At 30.2% G+C, this 25852-nt stretch overlaps 1 protein-coding gene across 1 annotated transcript in view; it reads left to right on the top strand.

Moving 5' to 3' along the window:
• Positions 1–7346: 7346 nt before the first annotated feature.
• The window catches only part of LOC145316358 (uncharacterized), a 65339-nt gene continuing 46833 nt past the window's right edge, over positions 7347–25852 (top strand). Inside the window, exon 1 of the mRNA XM_080156799.1 lies at positions 7347–7687. The gene's annotated coding sequence lies outside the window, so the exon portion shown is untranslated. The remainder of the gene's footprint in view (positions 7688–25852) is intronic.

A 25852-nucleotide genomic window follows, 5' to 3' on the forward strand; every position in this document is an offset into this window, starting at 1 on the left:
AATGATTACTATTGTGGAGTCCCGTTATATCACCATATTAGATAGTAAATACTTAATTCGGTCAATAAATACTTAAGTGGGGGGCTATTTTACTCATTCCAGGGCTTTTGTCAATTGTTGAAAAGTTAGTTGAAAAGGATGTAAGAGCATTATGACAGCCCAAAAGAACTTGAAATAAAAGATATCTAAAGTTATTTAAGGTGTAAATATAGGGATCATGGGTCGGTCTTCAATTCAAAGATAATTCACGCCAGCGAAAAAGGAATTGGACAATGGGCGATAAATCTACCTCAATAGATCTAGAGAGTTTAGCTTGTAAATTTTGTGGTAAATAAAGGGTTGAAAATTTATCTAATTATAATTGGCAAATCCTTTTCTTGTTTCATTTAACTACAAAAATGCTTAAATTGAAAAGTAATATAATAAACTAACGTCTGCACTCCTAACATCTAGGGACTCTGTATTCAAAGAAGTAAGAAGGTGACAGAAAAATAGCCAAAAACAAACTCATAGCTTGAATCTTCAAAACATCCAGGGGCCCATGTTAAGCCTCCCTAAAAAGAAGAACTTAATCAAGTTTGAAGTCATTCAAATCTTAAGCTCCATACAAAAACAAGGATGACAACATCCATAAAAGCGAAGCACTGAATCGGTAGGACAAACGGACATTAACACTTGTACAGTGTCTGAACTGAATAATCAGAATATAAAAGTATAAGAGTCGAAGCAAAATAGTAAGTAAATTTATTGAAAAACTGCTTGATAAAGGATAATGTTTATGGACATACTTACATCTTTAGGACTTGATTATAGAGTTGATTCGCTTAAAATATTGTTTTTTGTTTTTCCAGGAATCAATATACCAAAAATTAGATCAAACGAATAATTAGATCACACAAAAATTTGTTGTTAAAAGACTAGAAAAATCAACATGTTTAAATGGACGTTTGGACATTCTGGTAATGATTATAGAGTTGCTACGCTAAATCGTACCTAACTATTAGAGGAATCACCATGCAAAGTTTGTAAATGTTAGGACAATTCTAACATGCCTAAATTAACGAATAAAAGCTAACTATCTCGGACGGACGGACGTACGGACCGACCCTAATTATAGAAAAGCTTCGCTTTTAAAATATTACTTTATATAATACTTTAATATCTTGTATAAATATGATAAAAACACAAAATTCTATTTGTTTTTAATACTAAATGATTTGAAAGACCAGACAAAAAAATTGTTAACGCCCTACTTTTGATGTACAATCTTAGATCAAAAAGATGTATATTGTATCTATATGGATCACGAACAAGGATGACAAAATCTTTAAAAGCGAAGATCAGTCAAAAAGACACACTGACAGACCTTAAGTTTTACAGCCATCATTATAGAGAAGCTATACTCAAATATTGTTTCTAATGCTTTTGAAAATCATCTTGAATAATAAAAAATCGTCATATAAAATTATAGTGTCGAAATCAAAATATAAGGTTTGCAACAAATGGCACGATTTTAAAAGATTCACAGAAACTTTAAGCCATACAAAGGTACGGCAACAACTTTAATGTAGAAAAGAACTGCTTTGAAAAGTATATTGAGCATGGTTAGGCTGTTAGGCGATGCTAAAAATTGATTTCTAATCATAGTCAGAACAAGGACAATTTTCCATAAGTAGTGCAGCAAATCATAATTGAACGGTAAAAACTATAGCAATATATACTACACTTCAAATAAAAAAGAATAATAAATTATTATACAAAATATCTAAGTTAATAAATAGCATGTTCTGTGTAAAATGTTGCACTGCGTGTGTGTGTGTGTGTTTGTGTGTGAGTGTTTGTATGTTAGTGTGTGTGTGTCTAAATGCATGCCCTGAGAAAGCGGATGGTGTAAGGATGTGAAAAAAGCAATGTACTTTGAAATGAGATATAGAGTAGCAGCGCTAATAATAAGTTTCTCAAACTAGAAGCTGAGAAATAAAAAAGAAAACTTTTCAATAGAACACGCCCTATTATGACATTTTATCCTAATACTTAAAAGCATTTAGGGGCTGTGTATTAGATGGGGTGGTTAAGGGCGGAAGAATAGCCTAAAACCATCTAAAGACTTAAAGCTAAATTTGGCCGTCTGTCTATCTATTATTTTGGGTGCTATGATACTCATATGGATGATTTTATCCTTGTTTACTTTAAAATTGTTGAATTTCTTGATATTTTTGTGTAGATATAGGTTTGCAAGGTGCATAATAAATCATTTTGGTCACGACACTATATTTTATCAAAGATAAAAATCTTTTTTTTCTTCTGTTTTCTACTCCATCATATGTTAATGTCCTAACAAGAGATGAAGTGCATACTACACTATTATAAACTAGCGGCTACGACCCTAGAGGCCTCTAGTTGGTGGTGAATTGAATTTAACCCCCCCCCCCCAAAGTTTTAATGTCAAAAATAAAAAGCACAATCTCTCCCTATTTTTTTGTTAATTATAAACCTTTTCGGGACGTATGAGAAGCTACCCTGTAAAGGAGAAACATATCGGTTCAGTGGTTAGCGAGATCCTTCGGTACAAACAAACATCCTGCTACTTTATTATAAGGACTAGCGGCTACGCCCCTAGAGGCCTCTAGTGACACTTTAAATGTTTTTGTTTGTTAAAGTCTCTACGATAATTCTTTATGTTACGATACCTCTTTATATTACGTTGAAGTCTCCCAGATATTAATTTTTTTTGATTTTTTTGTCATTTCTCTTGAGATGGTGGTGGTACCCTCCCCCAAAATAGTTATAAACCTTCCCGGGACCCATGAGAATCTGCATTGTTAAGGAGAACCCGATCGGTCCAGCGGTTAGCGAGATCATTCGGTACAGACACACAAACACATAGACATCCTGTTACTTTAGTATAAGGATATAACAATGTTTGAGGATCAGTGACGCACCATCCATCCTGCACCGTGCATTAATGGTTTTAGGAACTCAATCTGACAAGTCCTAATATATTGGAAAGGTTCCAGGGTCTGGTCCCTTTCTTCAGCTCAGAGGGTTTGGGTGAGCCTAACAATTCTTTCCTGCAAAAAAACAGATCACGTTTAATCTTCATGTGTCTTAGTTTTCTAAAATCCTCCAAAAGTGCTTTAAAAGAGTTCTTATATTTAAGGTTCAGATTTTTCTGATATTTGCATTTCTAGACAAAACAAAAACATAGATTAATCTTAATTTTTACAATACTAATTGTAATAAAAGATTCATATATATATGTAATTTATTAGAGTGTAAATACTTTCAATTGTTAAGCTACTTGATCACTTATTATTTAGTGAAATTTCATAATTTTCGTAAGAGTTGAAAACAGATAACATTAACTGAATTCTAAAGTTTAGAGAAAGCCATGGATTTCATTGGCAACATTTGTAAATAGAAGCTGAACAAATCAGAACATCAAACAAATAAACAAACGTTAACAAATTAAAAGTAACAATGTATTTATCATTGGTTAAAATGTTTTTTTTTGTATTAGTCCCAATGTAATTTAATCTAAAATTGCAAAAAAAAAATAACTAGTGATCCCTAGAGCAAGAAAATAGCTTAAAGTATGACTTTTTCGCGCATTCATTAGAGCTACGAGATTATTGTGCGTCTTGGATCTTACAAATTTGCCAGTTTAAAAGATGTGTACTAACATAAACTGTACGTTCCTAGTGGCTTGGCCGCTAGCAGAGAAAACAACATTCTTGTTTTATTATTATTTCATGCTTTTCCTATCTCTAGCTCCTAAGATGATGCTTAATTTTGCGTCTGCTGCTGGTATATGCATCTTAAATATATCAAAACTATACAGGATGGACTCAACAAGTATTTTCAAGAATTTCTTTATTTCTAAACTATCGGGTGAGCCCCTAGCATTTAGGGGTAAGGAAATAGGAAAATTAGCCTAAAACCATCCAAAACTTAAATATAATAAAATCTTAAGCTACAGACAAAAAAATCTTACTTCTTTATATAATAGGATATATGAAAAATACAAATTTAAAAAAGTACGTATTTTAGTGAAATCCTGTAATATAAAAAAGTAAGTTTTTTTTGTCTTTTGCTTAAGATTTTGATATCTACTGAACTGATCGAGTGTTATATTTTAAGGAATCTTCGTAACGTGTTGGGATTCTGTACCTACCCTTATTTATACAAAGCTCATATATGCTAGGGGCTCAACTGATAGTCCTTTTATATAAAGTCTAAAGGTATTGTTTATTTGTCCGTTAAGATATCGCTAACATTAACCGATTGTGTCTTAAAGAAGGCGTCTTAACTTTTTAATTTTTATTTTAGATAGCTAGCCGGTGTTTTTAGTAAGTAGTAGGTGTAAAATTTTCCATAGAATTTAGATATGCAATCGTTTTTTTGTATACCTCTTATTTTTAAAGTAATTTAAGATTTTTAAAAAATAATTAAGTGGGTTTTAAGGCAGGAATAAGGTATAACCAACAAGCGAAATAAATCTAAAATAATATTTGGGGGGGAAATGGAGAGGTCGTCAATTTTACGATGTGTTGCCCCCCAACGACAGCTGAAAAACACATATATGTTTCGTGATTTATTTCCGAATGAATTTCGTTATTAGTATACGCTGGTTTTAGGGTACTAGAACGCAACAAAAAAGAAGAAGAAAATTGCCATTATGAACAAAAATAGTAAGATCTTAATTTGACACCTTGCTTTTTTAATTATGTTGAGTAATTATTGAAAAAATCGATTTTTTTGAACACACGAGAATAAAAACTTTAAATATAAATATATCATTACACAGACATAAGAAATAGGTGTTTATATATACTTTTAGAATGAGAAAAATATTACAAATCCATTGTAAGCAAAATTGAAATAAAAAGTTTACAAAATAGTAAATAAACTACAATGAAAGAAATTATATGAAATTATTACACAGGCAACCATCTTAAATGTTGTTTGGAGAATAAAAATGGGAAGGGGGTAAAGAGATGGTTAAAGTAAGTGTTGCCTGTTTAACATAATATGTTAGGCCATTTTTTTAATTTAAATTTTTTTACTTTTTTAAAATTTTGCTTACAATTGATTTGTAATATTTTTCTGATTCTAAAGATATATATGAACCCATATTTTTTATGCCTATTTTAGGATATATTCATGTTAAAAGTTTTGATTAAACCGAGGTTTTAAAAAATCGATTTGTTCAATAATTACCTGACAGAATTCAAAGAGTAAGATGTGAAATTAAAAATCTTAGTATTTTTGTTCATAATGGCAAGTTTCTTCTTTTTTATTGCGTTTTAGTACCTTAAAACCGACTTAATCATTTTTTTTTTAAACTTAAATTATTTAATAAATAAGAGGTATACAAAAAAAAACGATTGCATATGTAAATTCTATGAAAAATTTTACATCTACTACTTACTAAAAAACACCGACTAGCTATTCAAAATAAAAATTTAAAAAGTTAAGACGCCTTCTTTAATAGAAACTTTATATAGGTACTGGGACAGTTTTAGGCTAGTTTATTTTAAATTTTAGTCTTGGTTTGCTTTATATTATACTTCCAACCCTGCCCTCAAGCTTTTAATACAAAGCCCCAAGATTCAATGGGCGACGCCGCTACATAAATATTTTGAAGTAAAAAAAAAACACAAATGTAACCAGCTTTTTTCGAACACCCTACACATAACATTATTTTTATATGTTTAAACGCAAATATATATATGCAAGAATGTATGTGTGTTTGCTCATACTGTATAATAATGATAAAATCTCTCTGGCCCATAACGTTATCATTGATATTCATGGAATGTGCTTTATTTGTGACCTGAAACTTGTCATAAATACAATAGTAGTGTGTGCACTTGCACCCAGAGAGAGATAGGGGACAATGGGCTATTTATTACACTAGTCCCCAAAGTTTTGTAATAACGTTTTCATATTCGTTGGATTAACAACTTTTGGCAATTTGGTGCTTTTTGATTGATTGGTTTATTAAGTTGAGTGTTTAAACGTTTAAACCACTAATTTTAATCTACACAGGAGGTAATTTTGTGTATCACCATAGGGGACATACATCAATTTATCGGCCAATGTCTTATCCCTTTAGATCCTTGGCACTTTTACCATTGTCAAAACAATATCATGCATGGCTCGGCAAAAGCATTCGCAAGAATCAGCAAAGTCTTGGACAACAGGCAGTTGAGCCACCAGTCATACGCCGAGCAGCTCTAAATAAAACAGATTATCTGTAATCGGCAGCTGTCTAAGCCACGGCCGGTTTTTTCTTAAACATTTTCCATTATCCACTGAAAAACAGTATTTTTGGCGACTACCTAGCTCTACAGTTATGGAATCTTTTAACATACATATGTCCATATTTATATTATAAATGAAAGAAACATTATTTGAAATTGTTGGTATGTACATATATACTGATAAATAAATACATGAAATATTTTGTTATAAAAATACTCCATATCATAAAGAAATTTTATCTCAAAATACAATAACAAAATCTTAAAGTCCACACATTTTTTTAGAAACAAAAATGCAAATTTTTAAATTAATATTTTATTGCTTGTTAAAAATATTTGCTTGCTTTATTTTTAGTAAGCCTAGAACAGTTCTAGCTGTATAAAATGTTGCTATAAAAGCACATCAAATCTTAAGATGTTAAGCGGCATGATAAAGCTGTACATGGGCGACACAATCGTTTAGTGTTCTCTTTAGCATAGCAGGTGGATAAACCCAACGTATACAGTTAGGGCATTTTAAACAAATTCACTTTTTTTTTTACAGAAACTTTAAATCATAATTTGGAAAACTTTGTGTTTACATTCAAAATAAAAGCCATAAACGTTGCGTTATTTATATTTTATTTTAATTCTGGCAAAGAAAATATTTATCTAACTTAAATATATCAAATATAATACAATATATCAATTAACATCGATTTATGCTCAAATGTAAGTTAAACTTAAACCCATTTTCGCAACCCCAACTCAGACAAGAGTATAGAGGGTGGGGGAATTATCAAAGGATGAAGGCCTAGCACCATTTTCAAAGAGGTGGGCATACTTCGCTCTCTTCTGTGATGAACGAAAAAGATCGCCCCCGTTCATGATATACGTGGATCACAGAGATAGAGAGCTTGATAGAGAGAGAGAGCGCTAGCTATATGGGCGTAGACACGGGGGGACGTAACTCAGGGGTTACAGGCTCAAATCATACATCTTATAATAAGAGCGAGAGGGTGAGGGTGAGGGAGGAGGGGGGTGGTAAGAAAGATTGGCAGATTTAGACCAGTTTAGTCCATGCAAATGCTCTCTCTTTCAGTCCCAGTAAACTAGAGCACACAACAACATCGATAATTTGACGCATAATTTTGCGTATTTTCTACAGCAAAATAAAAAAAAGTGATTTCAACTAAACATGGAACAATAGCAAAATATGATTATTGATTGTTACAAATTACTGACTTTTGTAACATGTGAAAAAATGTTATTTTTTAGACAGAAAGGATATCTATAAAACATATATTTAGATACATATATTCTTTATATAAAAAATACTGCTGTGTACAAGTGAATGCTTTCAAAAGTGAAGTGAAGTAAAGTGCTCAAAATGTCATGATTCTTTTTTTATTATGATAGAGTGAAACACCCACAGTTTAAAGGTAAACAATCATTTTTAGTGTCATTTAGTTTTTACAAGGATAATCTAATAATATTAAGAAATAATTTTAGTTAGAATATTTTAAACATTTTTGTATTATATTGGATTGAGGGTATACGTGGATATATTGACAGGGGAAAATATGTCGTCAATTTAGCTAGGTAATATGGACCTTATTTATTGGGAAGTTCGTAGGAGGTATCGTCATTTTAGCCAGCTGCGAGCTTCACTTTATAAGAGTACATGAAAATCTGGTGCAACATCCAAGTAATATTAAATTCATTTTGTATCATAACACCAAGTAACATGTCCTGTTCATATTTTAAGGTTCAAAATTGAACTGTGACATTCTTGTGTATGGATTCATTTTTAATTATTGTCTTAAACATATTTTATCCTCTTTTCCATAGTTTTACATATTCCCAGGGGGAGGGGGACATTTAACTTGAAATTATACTGGTATCAAAAGTTTTATAACTACAGTTTCTTATTCATTTGCTTAAAAACTTAGGTAACATTTATGAAATCTTGATTGGCTGGTATAAACTATCAATGTCCAGACTTGTTAAAATTTTTATAAACAGAAGGGGGCAATTTTGATTATCATTATTGGGGATGTACAACTATTCATCTCCCATTGTATTATCCTTTAAGATCTCTTTAAGATATTCCAAAGAATATTAAACAGAAAGCATTTTAATTATTTTAGGGCGTGTACAATTTCCATTTTAAAGGAACCTACTCCAACTGGTGCAGTTTTAAAAAAAGGATTAGGAACAAGCTGACAATCACTTTTTACCAGAAAAAAATGATGTCAAAAGTATCAGAATTGTCTTCAAAAACAAATTTATTAAATGATTTAAGAAGAATTTTTTTTATATAATTTCATTCATAGTTATGAGTATGCAAAATTTTTTTGTGTGGGGTAAATTTTTTCTAGGATCATTTTAAGGCATTTTTACACAAAATAGCTTAAATATTGCCCAGAACCAATGAAATATTTTCATTTTGTAGAATTGATATAGTATTATGAAAGAATTTTATGTCTTAGATTTTTAGGATAACCAAAATTCAGGAATCTTAAGGAATAAAACAATGGATGATAAATTTATAAAAGACAAAATTACCCTTTCTGTAGAACAAAACCATTTTAAACTCTTTTTGAACCATATAATTTTAATTCATTAAGAGTATATAATTTTTGAGTCTGTTGATAAGAAAACTTAGTTATATATACATTTTTGGGTACTAGTGTAATTCATAGTCCAATGTTCAATATCTTGCCTGTTCAAAGATATTTAAAATGAGTAATAACATAACATTTTATTATTGCATCATTGCTTGAAAAAGATAAAGATTTTTATTTTGAATTGGTATTAACTTTTCTTCTAAATATTGTGTCGTTATTATGTGTGAAGTGACTGTCGATTTTATTTCGGTCATGACTACTTTTTATCATAACCATACACTTTGTAGATCCAGCATGTCGTTATTATGTCAGCAACGACTTTTTTAAAGCCATATAGTCTACATAAACATATCAATAGAATGTCAGCAGTTTTACAGGGTATATAAATGGATATATTATTTATTGGATCTTACACCAGATTTTCATGTTCTCTAATAAAGTAAAACACGCAGCGGGCTAAAATCGATTTCCCCTTCCACCACCTTTACCCTATCACTTCCCCTCTTACTTGATGAATGACTGACCATTAAATGAGTTCCATGTTAGCAAGCTAAACATAGCATCCACGTCTGCATCCATTTGTATATGTAAGTTTGATACAAAAGTATTTATGGTTTTACTTTTATATTTATATTTACTGTTAATATGTAATAAAAAAACTAATAATTGTCATTGTTAGCGGTTTTAAATATTTATGTTTTAACATGACTCAATAATTGACCTTTATGTCAATTATTTCATTTAAAATAAAATATATAACAAGATTAATCACATCCATAATTCTTTGTATTCAAACCTATAGTTTTGCACTAGTAAATTGTAGATGTAAATTGAGGATCTAGTCTTAATTAAAAATTATGGAAAAGAATCACTTAATTTATAATGACCATTCTTGTAATAACGCTTTCCAATCGTTAAAGTAGATTTTTGTTAGTCGGTTAAGATCAAACCTCATATGTATTTCATTTTTAAGTGTTGATTTCAGGCTATCAAATGATAATTATCACATACAAATACAAAATTTCTAGTCATTTGTGGCTCAGCTGCAGTTAGCAAATATTTTTTTAAGATGATCATTGTAAGAAGTAAAACTAATTGAGTAATTCTTATCAAATAAGAACTATTGCAACAAATAAGTGTACTTTAAGTAAGTTAAAGAAAAGCTCTTTACAGAAAAAATGTATAGACACACACACACACAAACACACACATACGGCCTCTGCCAAAATACAGTCAAAATATAATTTTATAATGAACCAAATCATTTATGTTTCTAACCAAGATAATAACATAGGAAAATATTTTGAGGTTAAATTATTTAATTTTCCCTCCGCCAGAATTAGGGCTATGCAGCCGCGGAATTTTGGTTTTAGCGCGGTTCGATTGAATATGGATTAATGCGATTGCGGTTGAAATAAAAGTTACTTCTCTATGAACGGAATTTAAGTAACTAAATTGCAACGCCTATGAAACATAGATAAGCAAATACGGAATGGGGATACTATGAACTTTTTTTATAGTTAAAAAAATATTTGTTTTTTCTTCAAATATTTAGGTTGACAGCCCAATAAACAAACTTTTAACCAACAAATTATGAATTCAAAGACTTGGCTGCGAATTATTAAATTTTGATAGTGAATAATGAATTATTAGTTATTTATCGCATTGTATTATAGACAGCTTTCCGTGGTTATTAAAATGAAGATTTATAATATCGAAACCAGTTTTGTTAGCCCCGAGAAGCCGAAGGCCTAGACTAATAAAACTGGTAATATCTTTTATTTATATTAGTGAGAAATTCTCTGTAATACAAAGCTATATATGATTTTTTCAGTACGAATAAGAACCGGTTCTAATCTAGCGGATATTAATCGGTTTCGAAGCTATAGTAGGAAAAAAGATTCTGTCAAAACAGCATGGAAAAGTGTAGCTGCGGCTTACGACCCATAGACAGAATAATAGTTACTATATTTGAATTTTTGTAGACATAAATTTATGTATAATCATGTATAATTTTGTTCTTTCAAATATTTGAAGTTTTTTCAATTGTTTTTTTTTACATATTTATTGGATAATATACGATAGTATATTTCATAAATCTTAAGTACAATTTCTTTTCAATTTATAGTTTTTTACATTCAATTCTTAACTATTAGATATTTTTAATATTTTTTTAAAAACCTTATTACTATTGCACAATAAAATACAAAATAAATAATAAATGTTGTTTTCTTAATTATTGTTTTACAAATTTAAGGTGTAAATTAGTTTTTATAAAGATAAATTATTCCTTCTTCTTCATAAAAAAGAAGTGGAGCCTTTCAATAATTATGCTATGTTTGTCGAAATATCAACTAAAACAAGGCCTTTAACAATTAATATTAAAATAATACAAAACTACTATCAATTCTAAGTTCACGACCTCTAAACTTTTTTTGTAACCACTTACATGCGGTTTTTAGATTTTATTTCCTGTAATGCATTTAGGAAAATATACATATTGGCTGCGTCTCTAGACTCTATAAACCTTTTTCTTGGGTGAAGTATCAAGGATTATTATAAAGCTTCTCTACAAACTGTAGACCTAGGGCTTTAGCCGTTTAGCAACATTGAGGGAGTACAAATATATCAAATTCGGATCTTTATTCACTTACAACCTTTGTTTATGTATATCTAACCTAAATACCAAAATGCATTTTTATCCGATGTTTGCAAAACTAAATTTTTTGCTCATATAGAAGTGCAGATACCTTGGGATATTTAGATTAATTCTAAAATAAAACTTAACGAATAAAATTAATCCTCAAAACCACACTAGGTATTCTATCGATATGGCTTTAATAAAAAGTGGTCGTGACTGATATAATATAGACATGGTATTTTTATATGATATTTTTGCAATGTTTACGTCGACATTATGGCTTTAATGGAAAGTAATCGTGGCTGACATGATATCGATATTTTAATAATTATAGACTGCATTTTAAGCAGTTTTTTCAATCTTAAAAATCCGCGGAAAAAAAAATGGGTCGGCCAAATACGTAACAACATACTTTAGTCATAGAATAGCTTTGCACCTGAAATATATATATTAGGTCCTCGAAAAAAAAGCTTTTTCATTTTTTCTTTTGTTAAAATCGTATACATCACCCCTTTTTTCGTTAAAAAACCCAGAACTAAAAGATTGCTTTCTCAAAAAGCGAATATAACATCCATTACATATTAAATTTATTATGGATTAAATCCAAAGATATTGAACTAATCTATTCTTGCTTGCGCATGCCAATTTAATCATTTAAACTATCTTAGAATCCAAGTTTTAGTGGCTTAATTCTAAATATAATATTTCATGGATCATTCTTGAGTATTTAAAAATTTGGTTAGATAACATTCTAAATAATTTAAGGTTAATATATGTATATAAAGTAAACGTGGTCTACTTTTGCATTGAGGCAAAAGCTAAAAGTGCTCAGCTTTTTTGCCATACCCCTCTCCCCCACAACCCATACCAGTTACTTACGCCTCCCTCCTACAACCCATCACCCGGGGACATGGACAGGATTTCTGCTAATTTGATGGATACATGCATCTCTTGTTACGAATTTTTAAAACAAGTTTTCCCTAACTCGGACAAGGGAGCCATTTATGGGATTATAATAAGTGAGGTAATCCCCACAACCTTATTTCCAAAATAAATTGAAATTGAAGGGGGGAGGGGGAAATGCGGGGCTACTCCGTACCTATTATAACCAGATCTAATTTTGGAGAAAAAAGTACTAAAATATACTTTCATTGTGTTTTTTTTTAAATGAAAGGGTTCTGTGATCGACTTTGCATTTTGAGAGAAACCACTAGAAGGGTTGTATACTTCTTAAAATTGCTATATTGAAGATGACTTTCCAAATTTTGGATTGGATTAAATTTGTAAATACCAACCCCTGTCCATAGTTTGTCTATCTTTCTATTTATGTATTTACAGGGAGGGAAGGGACATTTGGCTGTTTATTACATTAGTCCCCAAAGTTTTACCATAACGTTTCCTATTCGTTGGCTCAACAACTTTGAGGACTTTTAATTAATTTTAGTTGGTTGATTCTTTAAGTTGAGTATCCAAACGTTTCAACCACTAATTGTAATCTACAGAAGGGATAATTTTGTGTATAATCATTGGGAATATACATCAATTTATCGGTCATTGTCTTATCCCTTTAGATCCCTGATCTATTTATCTATCTATATGAGTATCTGGGCTACCACAGAATCATGACTATACAAAGGTCCCAATTAAACCATTCCAAGATGAAGATAATGAATATTACACAGTTGATTCTCGAGTAATGGCCCAATCACGTTCTTTTTTTGTTTAGAAATGAATGATGGTAATCAATAATACTCTGAAACTGTAACCGGATTTTCTTATTCTTTATCTAATAAAATAATAATAAGATTACATTTTATGGGGCTTTGGTTGCAGTACAGTGATCTAATTTCATTGTTGTCAAGAGATTATTGCTGTCGTGGCATTTCATTGCAGCATATTTTAGTTGAAATAGTTATTTTAAATACTTTTTATTTAGCCCTAACAGTAAGATTTAGTAATGGTTAGTTATAGAATATACGTAAATATTATGACAGGGGAAAAATTGTCGTTTATTTTAACCAGCTAACATGGAACTCATTTATTGGTCAGTTGGTTTATCCAGTAGGAGAGAAGGGGATAGGGTAAATGGGAAGATCGTTATTTTAGCCCGCTGCGTGTTTTACTTAATTAGAGAACATGGAAATCTGGTGTAATAATATATCATTGACTTAGTAAATTTGAAAATAATATACAAATTAATCACTTTTTAAAGCTAGAGGGGGGGGGGGGGGGTCTAAAATTTTTCTTTCTTTATAGTTATAGTCATCTTATTTCAATAATAAATTTTTATACCAAGGTTTGCTGTGCTACTTACTATCTCGCAATGTAATTTGTACATTGACTAACATGTACATGATGTACATTATACAATATACATTATACACCGTTCATGTACATTCTTAATAGAAGGTTTCAAAATTACTTCAAATTTAAGCTTTTCACTCGCTGAGGTAACGATTGTTTGATAAATATATGACAAAAATTTAAATTAATGTGGTACACTCTTAAATAAGATTTTAGATATTTTCTATAGCGACATATAATAACACAAAAAGCAAAAACAACAGCTTTTTAAATTACATCTAGCTGTGAAATTTAAGTTACTTTGCATTACTAAGGAAATTTAGTTCTTTTTAATTACATAGACTAGATCAAATATATTTAAGGTTTTCTCTATCTTTTTTATAATATTTACTTTAAGTTTTTACATTTAAAACAAAAGCAAAAAAAATGGATTTGTTATTAACCGGATCTTACATCAGATGATCATTTACTCTAATAATGTGAAACTTGTAGCTGGCTAAAAAAAGACCCCCCCCCCCATCTACCCCCTTTTACCTATCCCCTCCCCTTTCACTATATAATCGAACTAACCAATAAATGATTTCCATGCTAGTAAACAATTTGACGATTATTTTTCCCCTGTCATAATATCCAAGTATGTTCTATATCCATTGCAAATAACAACATTCTCTGTTTTTAAAAAGTCCATTAATCCTAAAACACTCTACTACACACTTACTAATGTTCATTAGACATCAAATTTCAAACATACAAAGCATTTCAAATGATGGGTTAATTATCAACTTGGTGTTCAAATATTTGACAAAATACCTTTTTGCGCAAGTACAACCACATATCCCTTTCTGATATATAATTGTGATTCTCAAAATCTTTTTGTACATTTTGGTTTATGATTTTTTAAAATTCCCCAAGGGGGGAATTCGAGGCTTCACACTTAAAAATAGTAGACTTTACCAAAACATAATATTTTTTTTAAATTAAGTTTTTTATACTTTTTTTACATTTTGTACTACGCAGTTATAAAAAGCAAAGCAAAAATTATCCGAATTGAAATTCGATATAGAAAGCAATTTGTAATAAAAATTTCAAATGAAAAAGATATGGCATAGTGATTAAATATTTGCAACCCGGATTTTCTGGGCGTATAGAATTAGGCAAGTAGTGCTATGCAGAGTGTGGCCCATAGTGCGAAAATTGTCAGGGATATGTCAATAGACAATATATTTATGTACCACTTTTTTGATGATAAACAAAATTTCCATACTTGTAGATTGCATTATCCAATCAAGTTTTTTAAAAGTACTAAAATTTGGTAAGTCATAGATATGAGAATGTGTTTTAAAAACTTTGGATACCTGTATACTTTAAATATTCCATTGTCTTCTCCTCCCTGGAATATAGAACGCGGCTATAGTATTATGCGGGGCCATAGTGCGAGTATATAGCTAGTGCAGGGCCAGATTAGCGGATGCAAAATTTTAACTGTAAAGCAAATACATCATTTAAAAGGTGTTACACACTCAACACACAGCCAAAATATTTCGCTACTTGTGTATTTCATCTGATAATTTTTGTGCCAACATAATGAATCATTCTGGGGTTGTGCAAAATGATGTCTTGAAATAAAAAGTCTTTGTATCTGAAGTGAGGTTTTTCATTGGACTTTAGTGTTAAAGAGTGGCAAATTTATACTACACTTATTCAATCTTTAATCGTCTCTAAAGCAATGAACTACACGTGTTATATAATAGATTTGTATTTTCTAAACTCTAAAGAATAAAACTTGAAAAATAAAGCAGTTTCAGAATTTTAAGATTGCCAAAAAGAAAGAGCATAATATATGTTTTCCGCTCTATTTATCTAAAATTAATACAATTGCATTGCTGATGTAAGGGTTTATTTTTGGATGTTGAGTTTTTTTAGAGTAAAGCTTTTCTATTTTTAGAGACGGTCGGTTAGTACGGCTAGATTTGTTCGTTGATTTAGGCATGCTAACGTCCTTATTTCGTTGTTATGCTTTGCACGATGTATCCTTTAATTAACAGATTATTCTTATTTCTCTTTACATGATTATTTTATTTATATTTAAAGGAAATTACTTTTAAGACAAGTGATAACTTTGCCTAATTGTATAAGCGTGGAGTTTCTTTATCCAAGTCGTAAAATGATCGTACGTCTTCGTCAATTTAAAGCATCCTGTTCTTGAGAAATTTTACAATAGATATACATAGAATTTCTAAAACTGCTGTCTTTACATTTCATGACTATCTTATTTCTTGATCTCGCTCTTATTAATGTTCCATCCTTGTTTTTTTAAGACATGCATTTATAGCGCATAATTTTCGATGTATAAATCATAATTCTTTCACTTTACATGTAAAGTTCAAATATTGTCAAATTTTAACTTTAGCACCTAAAAAGAAACTTGTTTTTCCTATTAAAAGGATACTTTTTTTGTTTGTAATTATACTTTATAGTCTTAAATTTTGTATGAGATACAGAAAAATATTATGTTTCTCCTAATTGATGACTTATAATAGTTATCTATCGCATCGTATTTTAGACAGCTTTCTGTGGATATTAAAATGATAAATTTTATAATTATTTTGATATATTTTTGGAAAATTGTCTGTTATACGGTGCTATACATCATTTTTCAGTATGGTTTAGAACCGGTTCTAATAAAGTGGATATTATTAAAATTCGGTTTCGAATTAATCCATACTGGAATGTTCATTACTTCGACATTCCTTCGACGAGTAAGTACACGTTACTATGACTTTATGAAGCGTAATGGTTTGTATGTTTATTTTTTTCCGATTTCTTATGCATTCGGTTTATGGATGTTGTTATTCTTGTCTTTTTAAAATTACAATTGACAAAGATGTGATTGGTGTAATTATTATCTGTCAAGTTTGTATTTAGTAAATAGAGTAATTATTATAAATAGCTCAGAGGGATGGTCTAGATTTCATCAGGCCCAGGTCATTCCACAAATAAATTAAATATATAATTTTTTGGTTCTGTTAATCGATGAAAAAATGTTATTTCCATTATGCCTTAGAAACCGATCAATAGAACCGATCAATTAGAACCGGTTCTCAGCCATAATGAAAATCATGTATAGCATCGTATCTAAACCAATTCCCACGAGCATTAAAAAATCATAAAATTAATACCAGTTGTGTTAGACCGAAACTTAAGCCCATCGGGGCTAACAAAACTATTTTTAATCTGATAAATTTTTAATTTGTTATCTGGGGAAATATGTCTATAATACGGTGCGATAAACAACTATTTTCATACAATATCTTGTATATTTTTCTTATTTTTTTCTTAAATTTAAATTAAACATAGATATTAGATTAATTTCAAGATAGTTTTTTTCCCACATAGAATGTTTTTTTTAAATAATTTCATTTTGTAGGTTGAATTTGAAATTACAAATCCCATACTATTAATATCGATATGGTTTTGAATATTTTTGTTGTTGTCAATTTGTTGTTATTGAAACTATAAACACATACTTACCAAATACAAATATTTACAAGTTTTCATTATTAACTAGCGACTTCAGTACTTTCAGTTGCCTCTAGCAAGCTGTTACCTAGATCTTTCGGCACACACCGACAGACAGACACACAAGTATTTTGATTTCTTTGCATATATTTTGTTAGCTATAATTCTTTTTCTAATGTGCCTACCATTTTTTGAAATATATGTAAACAGGGATGAACTGAAAATAAAAATAACACTCACTTTTCTTTCAAAACTCAAAATCAAAAGAAATACTCTTGGGGTTTTTATCTAATTTAAACTAATGATAACTATTATTATATTGTGCAATTATATCATTTCTTTGTTCCCGGCTACAAAAATAGATAAATTTAGATTTATAATTGAGAGAAGCCCAAAAGTCATTAGCTCTTTTTACTAAATTACAAAAGACTTTGTTCTTTTTTTAGGAAATGATATGGGGGGGGGGGGAGGTTCTTGGGGACTAATGATAATGACCGAAAATATTCTAGGGTTACCATAATTATTTAAAGAAAAGTTTAATTATTTAATAGAGAAGCAAAACGTGAGAATATAATTTCTTCTACTGAACATCACCTGACTTTTAATAAGAAAAAAACTAGATAAAATATTAGCTGTAGAGGGAATGGGCGATATTTTTCCACGTTTTTTTTTTCTTGGTCTTTTTACAGGCAAATTTAATTGATTTCTACAAAAAAAACTTCCTCTAAAAGAAAGTAAAAAAGTTGTACAGCTTTTATTTAATTTGTTATGCATAGATTAATGTTTTTTTGCATAAGGAATAAAAAAAGTTTTGACTTTTGCTACTGCCAACAAAAAAATATTTTTACTTTTGTATGTTACTAGGAAAGTATTGAGGGTTTAATCTAGATTTACAACATTTGGATCAAGTCAATATGATTAAGAATGTCTTTCAAAAACATCCTTTAGGCTACAGACGGCTTACTTGATGGGTACACAGCAAGGACGTCAATGGGGGGATATAAAGGTGTGATTAAACCGCCACCCCCCCTCCCACCCCAATAAAAAAAGCTTGGGCGTACTTGGCACACAGCCCATGCTTTTGATTTGTGATAGCCATAAACGAAAAATATACAGGAAGCACACAGCTAATCTAAATGCGCAAAAAAATACCAATGTTTTGTGCGTTTGTACCTTTCAAATTAATTATTAGACTTGTTGGCCGTTTCTAATTATGTTCCAATTCAGGCTTTGCAGCTAGCCATATGGCCGTTGTCAGCCTGTAAGATTATTAAAAAAAACTTGCCTTCATATTTTCTACTTAATCCCCAAGATCTAATTGATAAAGTAGTTGGAAAATGAACAAAGACTTGCAAAATTGAAAGGACACATTCTCAGAACTAAATAGAGTAGCTGAAAAAAAATTAACTCGTGAACTTTACATAAAAGTGTTTAAAGATTGGTTGTTTACTTTTTGTATATTCATCTTACTATGTTTCAATTCTCAGATTTTTAAATAGAGTTTTATTACTGAATTTTTGGAAAGTTGCTTACCCCAATTTAATAAAAAAACCTAGTAAATATTCTTTAATATTAACCAGAACAAAAAGTATAGCCGTCCTGGAGATCTAGGGCCACAAATCTAACACAAAAGAATATTAGAGTTAATATATTATGGGATCTAAAGTGATAAGACAATGGCCGATAAATTGAGTTCACTATCAATGATGATACACAAAAATACCCCTTCTGTAGATCACAATTAGTGATAGAAACTTTGGAAACTAAATTTAATGAAATAACCAATAAAATTCAAATAGTCCCCGGCCCAAAGTTGTTGAGCAACCGAATAAGAAGTCTTATAATACAACTTTGGGGACAGTCCAATGTCCCCTCCCTTCCTGGTATAAATTACCTTGAAAATAGATTAATTAGATGCAATATATATAAAGCTTACTTATGTGTGGAAAAGAATGTAAATTTGAAGCTTCTAGCACTCCCTATCATGCATACAGATGGACTAGTTATACACAAATTCGATAGCCTGATATCTAGTTGCCGAAAGTGTACGCAGTTTCCTGGGTGTTTCCTCATCCTCGCTCAATATTTACTACTAGCTACAAATCTTCAAACTTCCCTTAAAAAAATCAAAATTTGAATGTGTAAACGATTTATACAATATACATTATAAATTTGAATTTTTTAAATTTTTTTTTTTTTTTTTTGAAGTTTGAAGCTTTTTTAGCTAGTAGTAAATATTGAGCTAGGATGAGGAAACACTCAGGAAACTGCGTACACATTCGGCAACTAGATATCAGGCTATCACAAATTCATAGTCTTTGGCTGTAATATATATGGAACAAGTATTTTCATAAACAAAATATTCCATGTTTAAAAATATTTATTTCAATATAACTATTGTTTCTTAACGCTGTTATAGTATCTACAACTGCTATGCCGGACAAGTGAACATAATTCTTTATAGGGCGAATGGTGTAATAATAAATTTTAAAATAAACGATTCACATAAAAAAGAATACCTACACTTTGTTGAATTTTAAAAAGGCGATAGATACTTCTTACTTGCGTTAATTGTTTCAGTCAGTGGCGTGCACATTGTCCACAAAATTTTGACACCCCCAGAAGCTAAAATCTAGGGGGGTGTTTAATAGACAATAAGAGAGGTGTTAGAATATAAAATATATTTAAAACTACATCCTTACTTCTAATATCTGCATCGTTTAACTGATGGTATTTTTATCATAAATAGATGGAAATGCTTTAGTAAGATTTTCTGATAGATCGACTGAAAAAAAGGTAATTTCGAGAATTCTTTTTGAGTGGCTCAATCTTATTCTTTGCAATTCTTGTTAACTTGTTGAAGTTGTTGTACTTAGTTTAAATTTAGTAGATAGTATAAAACTTAAAGATATCCTCCTTTTTTTTATAAGTAGCGCCGTAAGAGTACATTTTAACTACTAGCGGCTACGCCCCTAGAAGCCTCTAGGGACAATTGAAGATATGGAGGGTGAAAGTCGACCCTTCAATTTCAATTTTAGGTTTAAAAATGAAAAGGAAAAAACTTACGTGTTTTTTAAGGGGGGGGGGGTGGAGAGGAGGGGTGAGTCATTATTTCTTAGAATGATTTCTCTTGAAAGGATGGAGATACTTTCCCTCAAAATAGTTAAAGACCTTCACTAAATCCATAAAAAGCTTCACTGTAAAGGAGAATCATTTCGGTTTAGCGGTTAGCGAAATCCTTAAAAATTTATATAATAGGATGTTCAGACGTGCATCCGTTGGGGTTTTTATGTTTAGTCTTGAAAGAACAGTAATCTTTATTTCCAGCATGGCCTAGAAACTGATTAATATCCTCTGATTAGAACCGGTTCTCAGTCATACATACTGAAGAGTCATGTATAGCATCGTATAACTGGCAATCTTCAACAAATATTAAAACAAAAAACATAAAAAGTATTTTGTTTTGTTTTTATCTTATAAGTTTTCATTATTACATCCTTGGAAAACTAGCTATAACACGATACGATAGATAACTACGCGTTCATTTAAAAAAGGAATCAAGTTTTAATTTTTTTATTGAATCCCTGAAAGCAACTATTTTCTACTGCCTAGTATAATAAAAGAACAAAAATAATAATGAGCGTGGAAGAGTTGATAGTTTGGTTACAAAAGATAATAAAAATGCCATTATTGGGTACTCGTAATCGTGGTATCTATTTAACTAACCCGACAAGATGGTAAACACGCCCTCAATACAATTTTGTTCGTGAACCACAAAATAACACCAACACTCAAAACTTTTCGTGGTAGAAATTCTTGTGTATAGTATTTTTTTTTTGGGGGGGGGGTTGTAAAAAGGATGTGGGACAAAGTGTCTTAAAAATCAGCAACGTGACTTTAAAAAAATGAGTGATTATCCATCTCTTTTTTAGGGGTTTTATTTTCCCTTTTCCTCTCATCTCCCTCAAATTTATGACGTCATATGGCTGATTTTTGAGACACTTTTTCCCGCTACGTAAAAAGTCTTTTGTTCACCCATTTAAACGCACATTTATAGTAAGATTGTACATAATGTCAATTTACTTTTTTTTAATTATTCAAACTTTGATTCATATTTATTTTTCAAAATTTGACACAATCATTCTTGTTTAATATTTGAAACTCAAAAGTTTTAGTAGTTTGTCTCTAAATAATTGCAGAGTAGCTAACCCAATGAAAGATTTAACTTTTCCCGGATTTTAAGACATTATTTACTTGTTAATGAACTTGAGGTGAGATTTTAGACTTTATTGGGAGTTTTTATTGTTAATAAAATCCTATTTTTTCAGCGAAGCTATTCAACTGCTGATGTTGTCAGTTAGTTTTAAAAGCTCACTTGACCATATTTTTTTGTAATATACCTTATTTTTTCTGCACAAAATCATATTTACATACACGACGCCCTTACTCAACTTATATTGCTGTTTTTTTTCATAAAATATTTCTCTTAAAAGACCTCTAAGACATCAGACATTATCCTCCTTGCTTTTATAATGTTTACATATTGATATAAAAGATGTACTTTTGTGTTTAAATCCTTAAACATACTTTAGAAGAATTTGAGTAAAAGACACTGGCTGATTAATCGTTAATCAAACTGCATGTCGGATAGGGGGTTGAAAGATATTTTAAAAAGATATGTATATAATGCGTCATAAAAATTACGGAGGGTCTCCATACTCAATAAAAAGGGAAGCAATGATAATTTTTAAATAAATGGATGAAGAAGTTTTATTTTTAAAAAGATTGGTTAATATAAATTCTTAGTAAATATTTCAGTACAACTTCAGACAAGTATGTAACATTCAATAGAAGCGTAGCTTAAAGTGAAGGAAGGAAAATTGCAAATAGTAAATGATTCCAAAATTATTATAAGCAAAGTTCACTTTTCAAGTATTGATAGAGCAGCTGCGTAACTTAAATTGGAATTAGATTTAGTTTTCAGTGTTTGTTAAGCCATATCATTCACAGATGCTATTTTAAAAAGCAAAGATATTTCTGCAAGAATGGATATACTATTACTTGGATCTTACACCAGATTTTCATGTTCTCTAATGAAGTGGCTTGCAGCGGGCTAAAATAACGTTTTCCCTATTCCGCTTTGGTTACCCTACCCCCTTCTCTCCTACTGGTTTAACGAACTGACCAATAAACGAGTTCCATATCAGCAAGCTAAATTGACGAAAATTTTTATCCTGTTATAATATTCACGTATATTTTACATCAATGCAAATCGATAGTACAAGCTGAAACTTAATTTTGGTTCTTATAGTAAAAGATACCAATATACACCTATCTAAGTGTTAATAAAAAATATCAAGTTTACTTTCATAAACTTATACTTCATAATAATGTTTGAATTAGTTAAAAACTATTAAAAAGCATCGAATAATAGTTTATCATAAAATTAGAATTATAAAAAAATATAGATATTTTCAAAATATTTTATAAAGTAGTATGTAGTATTAAAAACAAATATCATTAAAAACTTCACATTCTTGTGTTAAATTAATTAAATTTTTCAACTGACCATTGACGTATAAAATCTAGGAATTGAAAAAATCAATTAATCTGCGTCAGAATTTAAAAACAAAGAAAACTGGCGTTGATTTGAAGACAATGTTAGTTTCTGATAAATGAGATGATAATTATACACCAATCAAATTTTGATGGGTGGCCTGCCCCAATTTTGGAAATTCTATTAAAATCATAAATTATATAAATACATATATAATTCCTTTCAAATTTATGATGTTTCAAAATAAAAAGTTAAATTCGACAATTGACTTTTGATAAGATAAACAGAGTAATTTTAGTCGACAGTTTTTCAGGAAATTATAATTATTAATCACATCGTATTATAGACATCTTTACGCGGATATTAAAATTTTAAAAAAGGATTTAAATCAAACAAAACTGGTTTTAGATTTATGTTTTTTTTATTATTCGTAGAAAATTGTTTTCAAAACTCAATATAAAATTATTTATACAATATACATTCTATTATATTGCCTTGAAAATTAGATACTTGAAGTAAACCCTTGATCATTTACATTCTCTAAGGTTCCTGTCCATTCCAGTGCATACTTGCAAACACCTCTGTCCAATCAAACATTTCCATGTTATAATTTCAACATATGACTTTTGACGAAGTCCAAAATACATAACTTTTGCACCACGTCGTCTTCCTGTGACGTCATAAAATGAGGGAGATGAGAGGAGAAGTGGAAAAGAAAATCCCTAAAAAAGAAATGGAGAATATGACGTCACAGGAAGACGACGTGGTGCAAAAGTTATGTATTTTGGGCTTCGTCATGGCTGTTCTAACATTGTCATTTGGTCGAGTAACATAATTTCAGACCTTACCACTTTTATTTCATGCCAAGAGATCGACAATTATAACATTCTTAGTATAACAGGGTGTCTACAGATAGGCTGTTTATTACATGAGTCCCCAAAGTTTTATAATAACGTTTTCTTATTCGTTGGCTTAACAACTTGGACTTTAATAAATTTTGATTAGTTGTTTTATTGAGTTGAATGTTTTAACGTTTCGACCACTAACTTTTCGTTACAGAAGGGGTAATTTTTGTATCATCATTTGGAATGTACATCAATTTATCGGCCATTGTCTTATCCCTTTAGATTCCTGGGGTGTCTATATTAAGTCAATAAACACCATTTTGCCGACATAAACCTTTGAAATTGTAGGTCAACCCAATACTTTGAGGATTTACAGGGTATAGGTGGTGGGCAGATAGATACTGACCCACCATACAAACATATAATTAAGTTTATATCAGTGATTATTATATCTCCATCACGTATACACATTCATATTATTGCATGGGGGAGGGGCTGTTCACCCACCTCCGCGCAAATATTGTGCATTGTGTTTTATAATCGCTAAAACTACACGATAGCAAATAAAATAGGTGACGCGTAATTTTTATATTAAAGCAAGGAGGATTAGGCATTTTGTACTGTTGTAATAATTTGCGGTTCTGATACATTGATAATAGGATAAAAGTGAGGAAGTAATTGCTCACCTTGCATAGAGTATTATACCCTTGGTAATCAAACAATTTAGCAAATATCAAATTTTTATTAATATCATTAAATTAGAATTTCTAAAAAAGTTCTCATAGAAGAGGAACTTTTAGGATATGAGTATGCTTACATAGGACAGGCTAAAAAAAAAATTTTTGATTATTTATTATTTTTTTAAAGTAATGATTTCTAATATATCCAAGTTAATTGAAGGTTTATAATGAAATTTTTCTATTTTAGGTATGTTATTCTAAAGATTATTTTAATTGGCAGAAAAGTTAGTGACACAACAGTCTTCTTCAGTTATTATTCTACAAGGTTTTTTTTCCACTAAATAGCCTAAAACATACTTAGGTGCAATCTGAAGCTTACAGGCCAAACATTCACAAACATCCAGTTACTTTGGCTATTGTCCATAGTATATAATATGGCTACATTGTATGAATGCCTGGTATTTGACTATGGCCAGTCTGCTCCCGGTTATAAACCGTCAATTTTCACAGAAAACTAAAGGGCTGCAGTTAGGCTCATTGCTTAAGTATGAATTGAAATATATATAATAAACCTATTTTATTGTCAAATTTATAAATTATGTCATTATAATAACATTGGGAGTAATGTTGTTATTTTCAGTAAGTAATCTTGATCTCGTTGAAACAATAAAATCAGATTATTCTTTTATAAAGTTTGTCAAAATATTTTGTAATTGTTCTTAATTTATTAAAATCATAAATCATTAGGTATACAGTTAGGGAGTTGAATCCATTTTTATAGAAGCAGAAATATAATCTATGATTATTGTTTGGACCCTCTAAAACTGTAATCTACCCTTCCACTTTCCCCTCTCTTGGTGAAGATATCTTCAAAGCCGATACGATTTTTGAAATATAAGATTCCACTTTTGTCTCTCTTGTTAAAGATATCTTCACCAAGAGAGGCAAAAGTGGAATCTTAAATTTCAAAAATCGTATCGGCGTTGAAGATATCTTCACCAAGAGAGGGGAAAGTGGAATCTTACATTTCAAAAATCGTATCGGCGTTGAAGATATCTTCACCAAGAGAGGGGGAAGTAGAATCTTACATTTCAAAAATCGTATCGGCGTTGAAGATATCTTCACCAAGAGAGGGGAAAGTGGAAAGGTAGATTACAGTTTTAGAGGGTCCAAACCATAATCATAGATTATATTTCTGCTTCTATAAAAATGGATTCAACTCCCTAACTGGTATACATATCAAAATAAGGCCTGTATGTCGTGTTGTGTTAAATATACATAAATACTTTTCCAGTAATACTGATTAATATCCGCTGGATTAAAACCGGTTTTCAACCATACTGAAAAATCATGTATAGCATCGTATTGCAGACAATTTTCTCCATAAGTATTAAAATGGAAAACATAAAATAAATATTAAATACCAGTTTT

Source organism: Acartia tonsa, chromosome 4 (genome assembly GCF_053477335.1).
Source record: "Acartia tonsa isolate MP-2025a chromosome 4, ASM5347733v1, whole genome shotgun sequence".
NCBI lineage: Eukaryota > Metazoa > Arthropoda > Copepoda > Calanoida > Acartiidae > Acartia > Acartia tonsa.